The 19,301-nt window shown below is 36.3% G+C and overlaps 2 long non-coding RNA genes across 5 annotated transcripts; both read left to right on the plus strand.

The window, feature by feature from the left end:
* Window positions 1-3,432: 3,432 nt before the first annotated feature.
* Window positions 3,433-6,834, plus strand: LOC131611557 (uncharacterized). Of its 3 annotated transcripts, XR_009286991.1 has the most exons (6): window positions 3,433-3,543; window positions 3,912-4,336; window positions 4,565-4,616; window positions 5,118-5,547; window positions 6,005-6,092; window positions 6,285-6,834. It is a non-coding gene; the product is annotated as an uncharacterized LOC131611557 (long non-coding RNA). The 3 variants fall into 3 exon arrangements; XR_009286990.1 differs by having other exon boundaries at window positions 3,912-4,616; XR_009286989.1 differs by having other exon boundaries at window positions 3,912-5,547.
* A 1,895-nt stretch (window positions 6,835-8,729) lies between these two features.
* LOC131611558 (uncharacterized) lies at window positions 8,730-18,776 on the plus strand. Of its 2 annotated transcripts, XR_009286993.1 has the most exons (4): window positions 8,734-9,185; window positions 17,078-17,502; window positions 17,731-17,782; window positions 18,284-18,776. It is a non-coding gene; the product is annotated as an uncharacterized LOC131611558 (long non-coding RNA). The 2 variants fall into 2 exon arrangements; XR_009286992.1 differs by having other exon boundaries at window positions 8,730-9,185; window positions 17,078-17,782.
* The last annotated feature ends 525 nt before the right edge of the window (window positions 18,777-19,301 follow it).

Raw genomic sequence — 19,301 nt, forward strand, 5'->3', positions numbered from 1 at the left:
TGAGCCAGATGATCAGCTACCACACTTCCTTTGATTGCTTTTTGTGAAGTGTATTGAATGTCATATTCAGTTAAGATCATTTGCCATCGTGCTATTCTTCCAGAGAGAGCAGGTTTTTCGAACACGTACTTGATAGGATCCATTTTGGAGATTAGGAAAGTGGTGTGATTTAGCATATACTATCTTAGTCGGCGAGCCGCCCATGCTAAAGCACAGCAAGTTTTTTCGAGTATTGAGTATCTTGTTTCATAATCGGTAAACTTTTTGCTAAGATAGTAGATTGCATGCTCCTTTCGGCCGGACTCGTCATGTTGCCCCAGTACACACCCCATTGAATCTTCTAACACAGTTAGGTACATTATCAGAGGTCTTCCTTCCACTGGTGGTAACAATATTGGCGGTTTTTGGAGATATTCTTTGATTTTATCAAAGGCTAGTTGGCATTTGTCATTCCACCTTTCCACTTGATCTTTCTTCAACAGTTTGAAGATCGGCACACAAGTAGTAGTCATATGGGCAATAAATCGGGCGATGTAATTCAGACGTCCCAAGAATCCTCTGACTTGTTTCTCGGTACGGGGTATAGGCATTTCTTGAATGGCTTTGACCTTGGCAGGATCAACCTCAATACCTTTGCTGCTAACGATGAAACCTAAGAGTTTGCCGGATCTTACTCCAAAGGTACACTTGTTCGGATTCAGTCGCAACCTGTATTTTTTTGAGTCTGTCAAACAGCTTGTGCAGATGACCCAGATGTTCTTATTCGGTGTTGGACTTTGCAATCATATCATCGACATACACCTCTATCTCCTGATGAATCATATCATGGAACAAAGCTACCATTGCGCGTTAATATGTAGCTCCTACATTCTTTAAACCGAAGGGCATTACTTTGTAACAAAAGGTTCCCCAGGGTGTTGTGAAAGTTGTTTTTTCCATATCTTCGGGTGCCATCTTGATTTGATTGTACCCTGAGAATCCACCCATGAAGGAGAATACCTTGCATTGTGCGGTATTGTCAACCAGTACATCAATGTGAGGTAAAGGGAAATCATCTTTGGGGCTTGCCCGGTTCAGATCTCTGTAGTCTACACACATTCTGACTTTCCCGTCTTTTTTGGGCACCGGTACTATGTTAGCTATCCAAGGAGGATAACTCACAACTTTCAGAAAACCGGCATTGAATTGCTTTTCAACCTCGTCTTTGATCTTTTTTGACATATCAGGCCTACTCCTTCGTAGTTTCTGCTTGACTGGAGTGCTACCTTCTTTGATTGGCAGGCGATGAACCACAATGTCCGTGTCAAGGCCAGGCATATCTTCGTAAGACCAGGCAAATATCTCGACGTAGTCTTGTAACATTTGAATCAGTCTTTGCTTGACACTGTTTTCTAAATCAGCCCCTATTTTGACTTCTTTCTTTTCTTCGTCGCTGCCCAAGTTGATAACCTCAATTGGTTCCTTCCTTTACTAACATTTGAAAGTATTATTCTCATTGACAATATTTTAGGTAATTTCTTTTGGATTATTTTTTTATCTTTTTTCTTTCTCTACTTGAAAATGGTTGATGTCATTCATTGATGCAGACAATGGGTTTGCTGTTGTGTTATTTGTTTATGAAGAGATAAATGTAGAGCTCTTAAATCTCAATGTTTTTTTATCCGTGCATAGCATTTAGTTGAATCACACGAAATGATTTTGGATTTTTCAATTAAGAATGAAGTTGATCCCATGAGTTGAATTGTCGAGAAATCAAGTGCTCACCAAGACAGATTAATGAATGGTTGTTAAAAGTAACTGAATTTCTCTTTATAGTTAAATTAACAGTATTTTATTTCTGCCTTATAGAATGAAAGTAATTGGTGATATTTTCATGTGACGAGGAATAGATTCGTCATACCACTTACCGGAAAATGTTGCAATAATAACCCTCGAGGTAGGGCTGGTGTAACTTAGAACTCATTTATAAATTCCTCATTCTGTAGGTAATAAAGATATACAATATCATCTCATCAAAGAATCACCTAAAAAAACATGAAGCATGAAATCCAAAATATGTTGAGTTTTTTAACATAAACTTTTGATGGTTATATGATTTTATGTTAAGCTATCTTATTGTAATTTGTAGGCTCTTGGTAACGGAGAAGTTCTTCTTTGACTGGTGCACTTATTTGATGTATATTCTCTTTAGCTTTCACCGCATCCTACGCCTTCTGATGCAAATGAGCCTATATTGTCAAGTCATAGTGAAATAAGGCCAGAAATCACAACCTGCTCATGCTAAAATAACCTGCCCGTGCTGAAATAAGGCCAGAAATCAAGAATGTTTTAGAAGCTGAAAGTAAAGCTGGTGAAGAGCAAGCCGATGAGCATGCAGATAATGGGAACTCATATTCACAGCAAAACATGTTTTTCTTGGATGCTGGTCATTTTCCTAAATTGCTAGGCATGTTATACATAGAAACAGCATTTTCAGAAATTGTTATGCATGATAGTTCTCATTTTTTTGTTTCAGAAATTGTTATGCATGATAGTTCTCATTTTTTTGTTTGATGAAGAATTAAATGAAGGAATTGTTTGGTTCATATTCATTGTCTGGGTTTGGGTAGTTACAATACTATTTAGGTGTTTACAGGGTGGAGATAATTCTTTGAAATGTATTCAAAAGATATAGCGTTTGTCTGTGTGTTATATATGTTTTTAGATTTTGAAAGTTCAAAAATAATTTTAACATAAATGAAACATACCTGCCTTTGGATAATATCATTCATAATAAAAAAGCAAGATGAGAATTTGGGCAAGTTTGCCACTTGGCAACCCAACATCTCTTCTTCTATTTTTAACTCTCCTATAAATGGCAACTTCTCTTAAATGTATTTTACTATTATTTTTTATTATTTTCTTTTCTGTCATTACTTAGTAGCATGACTAAATACAAATGCACCATATAATTGTTTTCTTTCACGCTTCCGACTTTTCACTTTCCACAGCAATTCCACTTTCTATTCCCAATGCTCCTTCCTATTCTCAATGCAAATCCTTCATTTCTATTTTATCTTCTTCCAATTCCTAATCATCAACCGTTATTTTCTCATTTCCTCCACCTTAATCCTTCCTCTCTCTCTCTCCCCTTTTAATTTCCCGTTGAAGATTTGGTTTATGTAGTGCGATTTAAGGAAAGAGGAGAACGATTCCTTCTCTGTCTTCTTCAAGTAAAGGTGGTTTGAAAACATATTGAGTTGGTGACAAATCCGACGGCAAATTTGTCGGTAGGTTATGCTATCAATTACTGAGGAAAGATTGTTTGAAAATTAGGATTTATAAGAATTTATCATTTTTCACAATTAGGGTTTATAAAATTTACTATGGAAGTATAATTTTTCTGGTTTTAACAAATTGCAACGGGTTTTAAAAGTTTCTTTTGGTTTCAAAGATCGTACGTGTAGATCTGGTGCCATAGATTTGCACGTCGCGGTGGTTAATCTGCATTTACACTGTATGATTTGGATTCTACGGTGGTTCTGAGTTGTGTCGTCGATGGCGGTGAGTATGGATTTTCTGGTTGTTTTTAACTTAGAACCACCTTAGAAAGGCTGAAAATGCTCTTATAGAAGCTTTGGATGAGCTTTGGATTAAATTGTTACTTGCAGTTTTACGAATTTGCCTGCATTCATTTTCGGTTATAGAAAAGAAAACACTTATTTCTCACTGTTTTTGTCTTAACAGTAGAGTTAGGTCAATTCTTCATGTTAACACATTTGTTTTCATTTTGTTTCCTATAATATCGGTGTTTATGATACCTTTTTTTCATCATTTTTTGTTATGTTATTTTATTACTTTGCATTTCCTATGACTTTGTATATATATCAAGATTTGTTGACATTAAGATCTGCTATTTTATAAAGTTTTAGGTGATGATTTTTCATGGAAAGTGATGCAGTTTCAGATGATTCACTACATGGTAATACTTGCATACAACCTTGGAGGAATAATATTTCGAAGAGAGCTAAATCTATTAACAGTGATATGGTTTCACATGATATAATGGATTATGATTCTGATTTTCCATAGAAGGAAGAGCTTAGTCACACACAATATGATATATCAAAGGATTCGTTAGGTGTCGGTTCTCTTCAGCGGCATAGGAAGACTTCTAAAAGCAAGTATGACCGATACACATGTTTAGTTTAATTGATTATTACATGCCTTTACAAATTAGCATCTGGTTTTAGTAACTTTTTTTGGGAGAACTGATAGCACCTGGATGGACGCATGTTTCTCAATGATTTCATCTATTTTCCTCATCACAGTCTTGCTTACCCGTGCTCGAATACAGGTTTGGATAACTATTTTGTTGAATAAAAAGTTGTTTAATTTTACATCTTTCAATATTCTATTTTTTATTTTGTTAAGTATTTTTCACTCTCTGAAGATCCAATATACCAAATAGAACTTAATATTGAAAGCAGTGTTTGAATCTTGATGGAAAAAGTCATGTGACTATCTAAACATTCTTACTTGAGTTTTTGCATTGTCCTAATAACCTATCTTATGCTTCTGGTAGATATTTGCAAATCCAATGTATGAATATTTGGATACCAAACATGGAATCAAAGGTAATGCTATGGCTTTTAAGAATTTGTCATTTGGAGTTTTAATTAGAGGTGGATGCATGGCTTTAAACTCATCTGTATCAGCTCTTTTGCCATTGCTTTGACATATGCTATTACAAATTAATTTTAATGGTAGATTTCATAAATTGTAAAGAATAGACATTTTGCCTTTAAATTTCAGTAGATACAATGCTTCCTTTAGTAGTATAGAGGACTTTGAGGAGCACCGATTAGCGGTATTATCAAACCCAGTCATGAATTTCCATGTTTACTTTTTTCTAAAAGAACAATTTTGCTTTTACTAATAAATGATTGATAAGTACAAATAGACTTGCTGGAATGTAAGTTATTCATATTTCTTGCAATAAGATTAAATTGTCATGCCTTTTCCAATTGAAGATGTGTATCTTCTTCATAAATGTTTGTAGTCTACCGTAATCGTAGTTTATTTTTATATTTTCGCATCATCGCAGTTTAAACGTGTGTTTCATTTTTTTGGTATAGGCAAGTGATGGGTTTGCACCAGGTTATAACTCTCTGTATGGAGCATTGTCATTCTGCATAATTATCGGATGAAAGTGATAGGTACAAAACTTTTGTTTTATCGGGAGGAACTGAATGTTAGTCAGGTTTAGCAGGTAAACTTTCAAATAATTTTTTCATATAAGAAATTATTACACTCTCACTATTATTGTACCAGTAGAGAAACCTAAATGAATCAATCCAAACACGCCCTTACATGTAAACTCCCATAGGCTATAAGCTATTCAAACTTGGCCTAATTCTACTATTTTCGGGACCATTGTTATGCATAAAAAGATTAGAGAAAGAACTGCATAGCTTACTTCCTCCATACGTGTCAAATGGAATTAGAGTCACACCTCCTCCATACGGCGTCGATACTACATAGTTCAAAGCAAATATGATTGGCAATGTAAGTTCCATGTCACCTTGATGATAAATATTCAAGGTTCTGTTTTTCTAAACAACTTATATTTAAGGTTCCTTCCTTTACTAACATTTGAAAGTATTATTCTCATTGACAATATTTTAGGTAATTTCTTTTGGATTATTCTTTTATCTTTTTTCTTTCTCTACTTGAAAATGGTTGATGTCATTCATTGATGCAGACAATGGGTTTGCTGTTGTGTTATTTGTTTATGAAGAGATAAATGTAGAGCTCTTAAATCTCAATGTTTTTTATTCGTGCATAGCATTTAGTTGAATCACACAAAATGATTTTGGATTTTTCAATTAAGAATGAAGTTGATCCCATGAGTTGAATTGTCGAGAAATCAAGTGCTCACCAAGGCAGATTAATGAATGGTTGTTAAAAGTAACTGAATTTCTCTTTATAGTTAAATTAACAGTATTTTATTTTTGCCTTATAGAATGAAAGTAATTGGTGATATTTTCATGTGACGAGGAATAGATTCGTCATACCACTTACCGGAAAATGTTGCAATAATAACCCTCGAGGTAGAGCTGGTGTAACTTAGAACTCATTTATAAATTCCTCATTCTGTAGGTAATAAAGATATACAATATCATCTCATCAAAGAATCACCTTAAAAAACATGAAGCATGAAATCCAAAATATGTTGAGTTTTTTAACATAAACTTTTGATGGTCATATGATTTTATGTTAAGCTATCTTATTGTAATTTGTAGGCTCTTGGTAACAGAGAAGTTCTTCTTTGACTGATGCACTTATTTGATGTATATTCTCTTTAGCTTTCACCGCATCCTACGCCTTCTTATGCAAATGAGCCTGTATTGTCAAGTCATAGTGAAATAAGGCCAGAAATCACAACCTGCTCATGCTAAAATAACCTGCCCGTGCTGAAATAAGGCCAGAAATCAAGAATGTTTTAGAAGCTGAAAGTAAAGCTGGTGAAGAGCAAGCCGATGAGCATGCAGATAATGGGAACTCAGATTCACAGCAAAACATGTTTTTCTTGGATGCTGGTCATTTTCCTAAATTGCTAGGCATGTTATACATAGAAACAGCATTTTCAGAAATTGTTATGCATGATAGTTCTCATTTTTTTGTTTCATAAATTGTTATGCATGATAGTTCTCATTTTTTTGTTCGATGAAGAATTAAATGCAGGAATTGTTTGGTTCATATTCATTGTCTGGGTTTGGGTAGTTACAATACTATTTAGGTGTTTACAGGGTGGAGATAATTCTTTGAAATGTATTCAAAAGATATAGCGTTTGTCAGTGTGTTATATATGTTTTTAGATTTTGAAAGTTCAAAAATAATTTTAACATAAATGAAACATACCTGCTGTAACACCCTACACACATTTTGTCTAGAATAATATGCATAAAGTATTATATATGGTTCATAAAGACAATAATTACATAATGTCGCAGCGGAAAGATAGTAATAAAAACATCACAAGCACGAGGTACAAGAGCCGAATGTATCATGGCCAAAATGATAATACATCCAAAATAGTACAATATCCAATAGAGTACTACAAAAGCATAAAATGCAAACAAAAGATGATATCTAGCATCAACGCCAAAGGACTAATCCGCCTTGCCTTTGCCACGATCTTGCCTTGAGCCACCTGAAAAAGATAGAATTGGAATGGGATGGTTTAACTACTGCTAATCGTTCCTTGATGCTTTTATGAATGCAATGTGATGGAACCTGAATAATTGCTAAAGCCCGTTGTTTCGGATAAACATTTGGGTTTGTGTGCATTGTGTGCTTTGACGCTTGTTATGCGTGTGTATGCTTGAATCGAAGCGGGCCAGGGGCTAGGTTGATTTATGACTCGGGCTTTGTGATCAATGAGTCGTCCCGGGCTTTGTGATCAATGGGACAGCCCCGATCATGTGATCTTGGGCTCACACCTGAGCTACCGTTGCAGTGTGCTTGTGAGGGTCTGGAGGCTTTCCCACTTGGTGTTAACACACTTGCGTGCTCGGTATGGTGGGGTTATGTAGCCATGTAGGCTAACACATAATCGGTAACTCACCTCTAGTGAAGTCATGTAGACTACTACTAGGCTTTCGCCCGGTGGGCTCATGTGTCAAGATGGCGTGTTGTACTTGATGTTAACACACGTGCGTAAAGGTGGCTAGTGGGACAATGACGCCATTTCGGCTAAGGTCATCTCGCGGCCAATTAGGCTTGTGCGAACCCGTTTATCCATTCTTGCAGTGTGCTTGTACAAGTCTCTTGACGATAGACATGGGTGTAACCCATCGAGGGTGTGTTTTTATAACCTAGTCGAGGCATTAACGCGCTTCTGGATTCCCCATACACGGGTATGGGTTTTGGCATACGTGTTTGTTGTACTATTTGTGTACTTGTGATATGATGACTCCTATGGTGGACGATTCATGTGTTTGCTCCGTACTTGTACCGGATGTGAGGAAAAACCCCGGATCAATGGTGGATTCGGTTTCGATGCATGTACCCTGTAGATCCGAGTGGACCCATAGGATAGGAGGACTCACTGAGATTTAGTAATCTCACCCCAATCAACTTATATTTTTTTCAGGTGCAGTTTAGTAGCTTTTGACAGATAGCAGTTTCGGATTGATGGCTTGAAGTGGTGTTGGCTCGGAAACCTCGTCAGATCTCATTCTCCGCTGTGCAGATCCATGAAGACACATGTTTTGTAATTATTTTAATATTATTTCATGTTGTATTTATATGGATCACCTTGTATCTTTAGCTTTTGCATGTACTCAAATACCGATTTTTAACGTTTCATGCATAATATACTAGTCAATTATGTGTGGGGTGTTACACCTGCCTTTGGATAATATCATTCATAATAAAAAAGCAAGATGAGAATTTGGGCAAGTTTGCCACTTGGCAACCCCACATCTCTTCTTCTATTTTTAACTCTCCTATAAATGGCAACTTCCCTTAATTGTATTTTACTATTATTTTTTATTATTTTCTTTTCTGTCATTACTTAGTAGCATGACTAAATACAAATGCACCATATAATTTTTTTCTTTCACGCTTCCGACTTTTCACTTTCCACAGCAATTCCACTTTCTATTCCCAATGCTCCTTCCTATTCTCAATGCAACTCCTTCATTTCTATTTTATCTTCTTCCAATTCCTAATCATCAACCGTTATTTTCTCATTTCCTCCACCTTAATCCTTCCCCTCTCTCTCCCCTTTTAATTTCCCGTTGAAGATTTGGTTTATGTAGTGCGATTTAAGGAAAGAGGAGAACGATTCCTTCTCTGTCTTCTTCAAGTAAAGGTGGTTTGAAAACATATTGAGTTGGTGACAAATCCGACGGCAAATTTGTCGGTAGGTTATGCTATCAATTACTGAGGAAAGATTGTTTGAAAATTAGGATTTATAAGAATTTATCATTTTTCACAATTAGGGTTTATAAAATTTACTATGGAAGTATAATTTTTCTGGTTTTAACAAATTGCAACGGATTTTAAAAGTTTCTTTTGGTTTCACAGATCGTACGTGTAGATCTGGTGCCATAGATTTGCACGTCGCGGTGGTTAATCTGCATTTGCACTGTATGATTTGGATTCTACGGTGGTTCTGAGTTGTGTCGTCGATGGCGGTGAGTATGGATTTTCTGGTTGTTTTTAACTTAGAACCACCTTAGAAAGGCTGAAAATGCTCTTATAGAAGCTTTGGATGAGCTTTGGATTAAATTGTTACTGTTAGACGCTAGGCTTAAGAATCTAGAGGGGGGTGAATAGATCTCACACAGTTTTTCGGAATTAATTGAACTTTAAGCGAAAGCGGTTCTGAATCGATTCGCGTCTATTCCGGACCACTATTGAAACGGTTGTATATGTGTTAAAACCACTAAACAGCTTGAGATAAACGATAAGAGAATACCCTATAGAACCAATACGTTGCTCTAATGAAAATCGATTAACTTCTTATATAATGAACGATGTTTGCAATGCAGTAATAGTGAAAGAAGCAAAAACACAAACACTTGGTGATAATGATCAAATTGATGGTGATTCAATGTGTGATGGATTGTGATGTTTATACAAGTTCTTAATTCACAATTTTAACACTCGAATCGTTGATCAATTTGCAATTATAACCAAATATGAACAGAACGTAAATGAAAAGATAAAAGCGACAAGAACACGATATTTGTTTAGGTAGTTCGTCGATCATCCTCGCTACGACTACGTCTGCCCCCAATTCAAAACTGAAATTGGGAAATCTTTCATTAATGTTGAAAGCAGTTTATACAAAGAAGATAACAAAGCGATAAACAATAAACCAAATTTGTCGATCCTTTGAATCTTCTTTCCCCTTAATCTTGAGCCAGATCAAGGTCTTCCAAGAGCTTCACTTTGATCCCTTTCTGCAGTGTCTTGAATTGCTTGAACACTTGTTCTTCAATCTTCACACTCAGCTGAATCCTTGATGAAGCCTCTTGATAAAAAAACCCCCAAAATTCACCAATCTTGGAGGACAAAACCCTCAGATTTTATTCACCAAAAACCCCACAAATCTTCACCCACTAGGAATCTTCAATTCCGTTCCATGGACGTTATCGTACTCGATCACTAACCCTCAACGCAAGAATGATTATGTGTAATTGTGTTGGAGATGATGAAGAACGAATATGAGAAGATTTGTGTATCTTTCAGTTGTTGGTGTTGATGAATAATTAACATGGAATGATATATATAGTTGCTGGTATGTTGGAGCAGAGAAAACACATAATTTGGGAAGTTTTCAGCAAATAGGTTGACCTACTTTAGTGCTTAGGTCGACCTAACAGAAGCAGAGTTGAAATTGTCCCAGTTAGGTTGACCTGTTAGGTTGGCCTAAAATCTGTTAGGTTGACCTGCTGAAGGTTTAGGTCGACCTAAAGTCAGTTAGGTTGACCTGTTGAAGGTTTAGGTCGACCTAAAGTCAGTTGTTTCCAGTTAGGTCGACCTGTTGAAGGTTTAGGTCGACCTAAAGTCAGTTGAAATGCATTTTTGTGACTTTTCTTCAGTTTAGATCGACCTAGGAGTGTGGGTAGGTCGACCTAACAGTGACATGTGTAAATCCCTTCAGTTTAGGTCGACCTAGGAGTGTGGGTAGGTCGACCTAACAGTGACCTTGTCAGTTTTGCTGAGTTTGCTCTGGTTTTGAGTCGACCTAGGGCTTTGCTTGGTCGACCTAACAGATGCAATACCATTTTCTGAGTGATTTGAGCTTCATAATCTTCCATTGTCTTGAGTCATTCATTTATGCTTTTGTATTTGGTTGCTTGTGATGTTTGCCATGAATCAAAAACTCATTTGTGAGTGTATGCTTGTTCTTACAAACTCCCCCTTTTTGATGATGGCAAACATTTGATTAAATGACGAAAGCTCCCCCGGTCTTGTATGCGTAAGCTCCCCCGTACTAAGCTCCCCCGTACTCTCAACTCATCTCCCCCTTTGACAACATCAAAAGAAACCAGGAGAATAGTAGAAGAGAATAACAAAATAATCTAAACAAAACAATGTCTTACATAACACAATAGTAAAGAAATAGAGCATAATATCCAAACATATTTAAAGGTACAAACCAAGCTTAAGTTCAAGTAATAAAAGACATAATAACATGACAGAAATGAGATGCAATGCAATGAAATGAACTAATGCAATGCTCGCTAACGTTTGCCCAAACATGTTAGATGTATGCTTATTCTACTATTTTTATGTCCAAACATGATATGTTATGAGTAATGATGAACAACATATACATGTAAATGAGGTAGGTGGAGAAGCATATAAGAAGTCACTATAAACATGTTAATTGATAGCATATTATAGCATCAATGATATTTTTGGAAGTGAACAACAAACATGTTACCACTTTCTCAATTATAGGTATCTCGTCATCATTTCGTAGAATGAAGTATATTCCTCTAGTCAATGTGGAATGATATTTGATGTGATGATGAACTACCTTCATACTGAGAGAGATGTTAGCTTGAGCATAATCAATATATATATAAAGTAAAGGAATAAAATTAAGAAAACAAACGCATTTAGCTCAAATTAGAGATATCTAATATCCCTAATTCCCTATGAATGTTGAAGAACTGCTCCGTTGCAAGAGGTTTGGTGAAGATGTCAGCTAGTTGCTTCTTGCTCTTCAAGTTTATGGCACTTGTGTTTTCGCACATGATAGGTATACGATCAAGCTTAATACCAAAGTCAAGAAGTTGTTGCTTGAGCCATAATATCTGCGCACAGCAGCTTCCGGCAGCTACATATTCTGCCTCAGCAGTAGATAATGCAACTGATACTTGTTTCTTGCTATGCCAACTTATCAATGAATTTGAGAATAGATGACATGTTCCACTGGTGCTCTTTCTATCGGATTTGCAGCCAGCAAAATCTGAGTCGGAGAATCCTACCAAATAACACTCATTTCCCTTCGGATACCATAGGCCATATGTAGGAGTTCCACGTAGATATCGCAGAATTCTTTTTATAGCTTTTAAGTGAGATTCCTTTGGACAAGATTGATATCTTTCTCATCTTTGTCTAGGTTAGTATTTGTTGCCATAAGTGTGTCAATCTCCTTCGCTTCACTCATTCCAAATCTTTTGAGCAGCTCCATGAGACTCATCTCAAATTCACTCTGCATAAGCTTAGAAAATTCTTTGACAAGTTTTGCATTAGTCGACCCAAATATAATATCATCCATTTGGAATAGTTTGAAGTCTTTTGAACAAGCATAGGCAAGTAAGAGGCGAATAGCTTCGAGACGTGCTACAGGAGCGTATGTCTCTTCATAATCAATACCTTCCTATTGATTGTAACCTTGAGCAACTAATCTAGCTTTGTTTCTAATGATAACTCCGTTTTCATCAAGTTTGTTACGAAAAACCCATCTAGTACTGATTACTTGATGATCTCCCGGATGAGAGAAAAAGTCCCAAACATCATTCCGTTTAAATTGGTTTAATTCTTCTTGCATGGCCATTAGCCAATGCTCATCAAGTAATGCGTCCTTCACGTTTTTCGGTTCAACTTGTGAAGCAAAAGCAAAATGATGAGAAAAGTTACTTATCTTGGAGCGTGTTGTCACGCCCTTTGAGATGTCCCCTATTATGTTGTCGATTGGATGATCTTTTACATTTGTCCAGGCCTTAGGAAGTTCTTCATTGTTTGAGATGCTTTCTTTTTCAACACTATCATGAGACTCATCTTTCTCTTTCTTAGCATCTTCCTTTGCAACACTTTCACTTTCGTCTTCCTTATCTTTGACAATTTCTTCAGTGGATGGGCCTGCACTATCAAAAGATATATCTTTCTCGACACATTTTGCATAAGATTCATCAAAAAGAACACATGAACTGACTCTTCAACAATAAGTAGTACCTGAATTGATAGAACCTATATGCCTTACTAGATTGAGAGTAAAAAAATATGCCTTCTTCCAAGTTTTAGCATATAAATGTGGTTTACCCATGTGCCATTAAACATGATCTCTCTTTTCTTAATATGTTCTATTGTGCAGCCAAATTTTGTAAAAGTTACTTTGAAGTCTTTGTCGCACAATTGACTAATACTTAGGAGATTATGTTTAAGACCTTCAACTTAGTAACACATCAGTTATAGTTGTGGTAGACGGGTTACCTACACTTCTTTTACCAAGTATAGCTCCCCGATTGTTGTCTCCATAGGTGACATACCCCTTTTTCTTTGCGTGGAGCTTCAACAAAGAGTGATATGTCTCCCGTCATGTGTCTTGAACATCCGCTATCAAGGAACCACAACCTTTCGGCAATGTCAAGACAATTTTCCTGCAAAATTAATTTATAGTGGAAGGTCCCCAATCTTCATTGGGTCCTTGGTGGTGAGTACATAAACTGTTGCATTTAGGCAACCATTGAAATACTCCTTTAGGAACTAAAATCCTCCTAAATTTGCATTTTTCAATGGTATGTCCCTTTTTGCAACAATAGTGACAGGTAATATGATGAGAATATGTTGTTTTGCTATTTGATACTTTTGGTACAAAAGTGTATTTACTATATAAAGGAGTATACGATCTTTTGAACTTATTCGGATCAACCGCAAACGTCATTTTTGGTTGTAGAGCCTTATCTAATTTGGCCTTTAGGTCTCTCACTTATTTTTGCCAAATATGACATATCTCACAACCAAACCATGATGTAGGATCTTCCTCAATTTTATCCTTTTGAATATCTAGCATAGATTATTTCAAAGCTTCCATGTCCTTTTCGGTCTTCTCAACTTTTGATTCAAGATATAAAAAAAATTTCTTATTTGAGGCCAAAAGTTTAAAAGCTTCAATTGCATCTCTATGTAGTTCTTCAAAGGCTAATTTTAATTGAGCATGAGATACCTTATCTACAAGTTCAGGTTTAAGATGACTTAAACGTTTCTTTTTCTTGTGTTGATGAGCCGTAAGACATAAGTTTGCCAATTCTTATTCATCACTAGATGAATCACTTTCCCATGCTATGTAGGCTCTTCTAGATTTGTTGTGACCTTTGCTTTGGTTCTTCTCTTTCTCCTTCTCAAGGTATGGACAATCCGGTTTGTAGTGACCGACTTTGCCACAATTGAAGCAAGGACCTTTGATTTTTCCTTTGTTATTGTCATCTTGTTTGAACTTGTTTGATTGCTTTCTATAGTTGATCAACCCTTTGTCAGAATGTTTTGCTCCATTTTTCTTTAGGTATTTGTGGTATCTTCGCACAAACAGTTCCATTTCCTCATCATCGGAGTCTTCATCATCACTTGTATCACTATCCTCTAGCTCTTGTCTTAAGGTCTTGGAGCTTGAAGCTTTTAGAGCTATTGACTTCTTCTCTACCTCTTTCTCCATGTTCTTCTCTTTCTTTGCCCTTTTCTCATGCATGTCAAGGCATTTAAGATGTTGTTCATGTTCTTCTAGTTTACCAAAGAGAGTGGTGATGTCTAAGGTGTTTAGATCATTTGCTTCCTTTATTGCTGTAACCTTGGGTTGCCATTCCCCGTTCAAACATCTTAAGATTTTGTTAGTAGCAACTGCATTGGAAATAGGTATATCAAGAGAATTTAAACGATTTTTCAAGTGAACGAATCTCTTCTGCATGTTTTCGATGGATTCACCATCTTCCATGTGGAAGAGTTCGAATTCTTGAGTTACCGTATTGATTCTAGCTAGTTTGACATCATTCGTTCCCTCGTGGGCAACTTGCAATGTGTCCCACATAGCTTTAGCGGATCTACAATGGGAAACGCGATAGTATTCATCAACTCCTAGAGCTGAGATTAGAATGTTTCTCGCTTTCCAATCGTATCCATATCTCTTTTCATCTTCGGCATCCCAAGTATTTTCTGGTTTTGGAACAACTGCACCAGCTGCATTTGTCATGGTGATCTGAAAGGGACCATTGACAATAGCTGTCCAGATGTTCCTATCAATTGCATTGATATGGACACACATACAATCCTTCCAATAGCCATAGTTTTCACCGTTGAAAACTGGAGCTCTATTGTGAGCCCCTTTAGGTCCGGAAGCCATCTTTCCAATAAGTGTTTCACGTAGCACGGAATAAACCAGAGCTCTTGATGCCACTTGTTAGACGCTAGGCTTAAGAATCTAGAGGGGGGTGAATAGATCTCACACAGTTTTTCGGAATTAATTGAACTTTAAGCGAAAGCGGTTCTGAATCGATTCGCGTCTATTCCGGACCACTATTGAAACGGTTGTATATGTGTTAAAACCACTAAACAGCTTGAGATAAACGATAAGAGAATACCCTATAGAACCAATACGTTGCTCTAATGAAAATCGATTAACTTCTTATATAATGAACGATGTTTGCAATGCAGTAATAGTGAAAGAAGCAAAAACACAAACACTTGGTGATAATGATCAAATTGATGGTGATTCAATGTGTGATGGATTGTGATGTTTATACAAGTTCTTAATTCACAATTTTAACACTCGAATCGTTGATCAATTTGCAATTATAACCAAATATGAACAGAACGTAAATGAAAAGATAAAAGCAACAAGAACACGATATTTGTTTAGGTAGTTCGTCGATCATCCTCGCTACGACTACGTCTGCCCCCAATTCCAAACTGAAATTGGGAAATCTTTCATTAATGTTGAAAGCAGTTTATACAAAGAAGATAACAAAGCGATAAACAATAAACCAAATTTGTCGATCCTTTGAATCTTCTTTCCCCTTAATCTTGAGCCAGATCAAGGTCTTCCAAGAGCTTCACTTTGATCCCTTTCTGCAGTGTCTTGAATTGCTTGAACACTTGTTCTTCAATCTTCACACTCAGCTGAATCCTTGATGAAGCCTCTTGATAAAAAACCCCCAAAATTCACCAATCTTGGAGGACAAAACCCTCAGATTTTATTCACCAAAAACCCCACAAATCTTCACCCACTAGGAATCTTCAATTCCGTTCCATGGACGTTATCGTACTCGATCACTAACCCTCAACGCAAGAATGATTATGTGTAATTGTGTTGGAGATGATGAAGAACGAATATGAGAAGACTTTGTGTATCTTTCAGTTGTTGGTGTTGATGAATAATTAACATGGAATGATATATATAGTTGCTGGTATGTTGGAGCAGAGAAAACACATAATTTGGGAAGTTTTCAGCAAATAGGTTGACCTACTTTAGTGCTTAGGTCGACCTAACAGAAGCAGAGTTGAAATTGTCCCAGTTAGGTTGACCTGTTAGGTTGGCCTAAAATCTGTTAGGTTGACCTGCTGAAGGTTTAGGTCGACCTAAAGTCAGTTAGGTTGACCTGTTGAAGGTTTAGGTCGACCTAAAGTCAGTTGTTTCCAGTTAGGTCGACCTGTTGAAGGTTTAGGTCGACCTAAAGTCAGTTGAAATGCATTTTTGTGACTTTTCTTCAGTTTAGGTCGACCTAGGAGTGTGGGTAGGTCGACCTAACAGTGACATGTGTAAATCCCTTCAGTTTAGGTCGACTTGGGAGTGTGGGTAGGTCGACCTAACAGTGACCTTGTCAGTTTTGCTGAGTTTGCTATGGTTTTGAGTCGACCTAGGGCTTTGCTTGGTCGACCTAACAGATGCAATACCATTTTCTGAGTGATTTGAGCTTCATAATCTTCCATTGTCTTGAGTCATTCATTTATGCTTTTGTATTTGGTTGCTTGTGATGTTTGCCATGAATCAAAAACTCATTTGTGAGTGTATGCTTGTTCTTACAGTTACTTGCAGTTTTACGAATTTGCTTGCATTCATTTTCAGTTATAGAAAAGAAAACACTTATTTCTCACTGTTTTTGTCTTAACAGTAGAGTTAGGTCAATTCTTCATGTTAACACATTTGTTTTCATTTTGTTTCCTATAATATCAGTGTTTATGATACCTTTTTTTCATCATTTTTTGTTATGTTATTTTATTACTTTGCATTTCCTATGACTTTGTATATATATCAAGATTTGTTGATATTAAGATCTGCTATTTTATAAAGTTTTAGGTGATGATTTTTCATGGAAAGTGATGCAGTTTCAGATGATTCACTACATGGTAATACTTGCATACAACCTTGGAGGAATAATATTTCGAAGAGAGCTAAATCTATTAACAGTGATATGGTTTCACATGATATAATGGATTATGATTCTGATTTTCCATAGAAGGAAGAGCTTAGTCACACACAATATGATATATCAAAGGATTCGTTAGGTGTCGGTTCTCTTCAGCGGCATAGGAAGACTTCTAAAAGCAAGTATGACCGATACACATGTTTAGTTTAATTGATTATTACATGCCTTTACAAATTAGCATCTGGTTTTAGGAACTTTTTTTGGGAGAACTGATAGCACCTGGATGGACGCATGTTTCTCAATGATTTCATCTATTTTCCTCATCACAGTCTTGCTTACCCGTGCTCGAATACAGGTTTGGATAACTATTTTGTTGAATAAAAAGTTGTTTAATTTTACATCTTTCAATATTCTATTTTTTATTTTGTTAAGTATTTTTCACTCTCTGAAGATCCAATATACCAAATAGAACTTAATATTGAAAGCAGTGTTTGAATCTTGATGGAAAAAGTCATGTGACTATCTAAACATTCTTACTTGAGTTTTTGCATTGTCCTAATAACCTATCTTATGCTTCTGGTAGATATTTGCAAATCCAATGTATGAATATTTGGATACCAAACATGGAATCAAAGGTAATGCTATGGCTTTTAAGAATTTGTCATTTGGAGTTTTAATTAGAGGTGGATGCATGGCTTTAAACTCATCTGTATCAGCTCTTTTGCCATTGCTTTGACATATGCTATTGCAAATTAATTTTAATGGTAGATTTCATAAATTGTAAAGAATAGACATTTTGCCTTTAAATTTCAGTAGATACAATGCTTCCTTTAGTAGTATAGAGGACTTTGAGGAGCACCGATTAGCGGTATTATCAAACCCAGTCATGAATTTCCATGTTTACTTTTTTCTAAAAGAACAATTTTGCTTTTACTAATAAATGATTGATAAGTACAAATAGACTTGCTGGAATGTAAGTTATTCATATTTCTTGCAATAAGATTAAATTGTCATGCCTTTTCCAATTGAAGATGTGTATCTTCTTCATAAATGTTTGTAGTCTACCGTAATCGTAGTTTATTTTTATATTTTCGCATCATCGCAGTTTAAACGTGTGTTTCATTTTTTTGGTATAGGCAAGTGATGGGTTTGCACCAGGTTATAACTCTCTGTATGGAGCATTGTCATTCTGCATAATTATCGGATGAAAGTGATAGGTACAAAACTTTTGTTTTATCGGGAGGAACTGAATGTTAGTCAGGTTTAGCAGGTAAACTTTCAAATAATTTTTTCATATAAGAAATTATTACACTCTCACTATTATTGTACCAGTAGAGAAACCTAAATGAATCAATCCAAACACGCCCTTACATGTAAACTCCCATAGGCTATAAGCTATTCAAACTTGGCCTAATTCTACTATTTTCGGGACCATTGTTATGCATAAAAAGATTAGAGAAAGAACTGCATAGCTTACTTCCTCCATACGTGTCAAATGGAATTAGAGTCACACCTCCTCCATACGGCGTCGATACTACATAGTTCAAAGCAAATATGATTGGCAATGTAAGTTCCATGTCACCTTGATGATAAATATTCAAGGTTCTGTTTTTCTAAACAACTTATATTTAAGGTTCCTTCCTTTACTAACATTTGGGGTTTATAGAACTTTGATTCAATTTAGGTTGTGAATGATGATTGGTGATGAATAATGATGTTAAACATGATTAGAAGTATGTGTAAACGTGCAATTTATGTCGTATGTGTGATTTATTGTTCTGAAATTCGTACTGGTATGATTTGAGAATATTTGGGAGGTATAGAATGCTGTTTTCTGCAGGTTGGGGTTTCTGAAATCACTGGTTCGCGCCGCGTGCACAGGGTGGCGCCGCGAACAGGTGGGCAGAATGTCAGGATGTTTTGATACGCACAGGTCGCGCCGCGTACCTGTGTTGGCGCCGCGAAGGCGTAACTTTTTCCTCGCTTCGCGCCGCGTGTAGGTGTTGGCGCCGCGAAGGCGTAACTTTTTCCCCGCTTCGCGCCGCGTGTGGATGTTGGCGCCGCGTGCTGTGCTGTTTGGGTTTTTTGTTAAAGTTTAACGATGTATAACTTTTTAACTGTTAGTCTGTTTGATGTGCCGTTTCGAACATAGTG

This window comes from Vicia villosa, linkage group LG6 (genome assembly GCF_029867415.1).
Source record: "Vicia villosa cultivar HV-30 ecotype Madison, WI linkage group LG6, Vvil1.0, whole genome shotgun sequence".
NCBI classification, from domain to species: Eukaryota; Viridiplantae; Streptophyta; class Magnoliopsida; order Fabales; family Fabaceae; genus Vicia; species Vicia villosa.